Genomic DNA, 1,204 nt, shown 5'->3' with positions numbered 1-1,204 from the left:
CAGTTCACAAATTCTGTGAAACCATGACAGAAAGTACTCAGGAAGTTCTGATAACACCAGATGCTCTCGTACACAAAAGCAAAGAAGTACTGAAAGAAGAGAGTTGTTTTCTGGGGAACTCTGATGAGATTTTGTAAGTCTGATTTTTTTTTTAGTTTATTCATATATTTTTACAGTTCCATGCCTTTTATTACTTCTCTCAGTTATTTATGTTATTTAATTTGTAGCTATACATGATCCTGTGACATATGCATAGCAAGAATTTGTTTCTGTGACAATGATTGCTTATCTTTGTACAGAATTACATTACAAATGCATTAAATCCAGATACCCAGGAGAAAGTACAACTATAAATTATATTTGCCAGAAAAAAATAGACAGCAACATTTCTTTATCTTTTTACCTTTTTTAAAAATTTAATCTTTATGATATTAAAGAAGAGATTGGTGTTTTTAAAAGCAAGTTTACTAGAAATCATTTATGATCATGATAATGTTAGTGCTGGGAATGAAATTTTTATTTTAACAAGTTGAAAGGTATTCTGTTTTGTACATGTACAGCAACTAAGAAAAATAAGCATAAGAAATTATAGTTTCTTTACTTTTTTGTGTATTTTAGGGAAGGGGCTACAGAGTTCTGAAGGTCTCACTATTAGATTGGACTCATAGTGATCCATGTGTTTACAGCCTCTCAAGATCTGGGATTGCAGGTGTGTACCACCACGCCCAGTCTCAGTTGCTGTCTCAGCACACCCTGGGGCTGGGGCCAGGATGGCAGGCCCGGAGATCGAATCCCCAGCTCCTGTGCCTGCTTGCAGGTGCTTTGACTGTAGTTTCTTTACAATTAAATTCTCTAGTATGTTTGCTAAACCATATTCAGTCATATTATGAGCAAAAATCATTGCGATCCTGAATCAAAAAAATTACAACAAACATTAAGTGAGTCCTTCCTGCATCAGGAATTCTTCTATGGTCTTTACATTTATTAACTCATTTGCCCCTTCCACTAATCCTGTGATGGAGGTGTTTTTATTATCTCAATCATAGACAAATAAATGAGTGATACTACGGGGCCACAGTCTTTCAGAGCCAGTAAGTTACAGAGCACAAATTTGCACCAAGCCTCCTGTAATTCCACAACCCTGAAAGACCCTGCATCGCATATTGGCCCACCTTAGCACAGTGGCTGTGGGCCAACTGTTGCA

This window comes from Octodon degus, unplaced genomic scaffold (assembly GCF_000260255.1).
Source record: "Octodon degus isolate 3935 unplaced genomic scaffold, OctDeg1.0 scaffold00145, whole genome shotgun sequence".
In the NCBI taxonomy this organism is placed as follows: domain Eukaryota; kingdom Metazoa; phylum Chordata; class Mammalia; order Rodentia; family Octodontidae; genus Octodon; species Octodon degus.
This window is presented reverse-complemented; position numbering follows the sequence as displayed.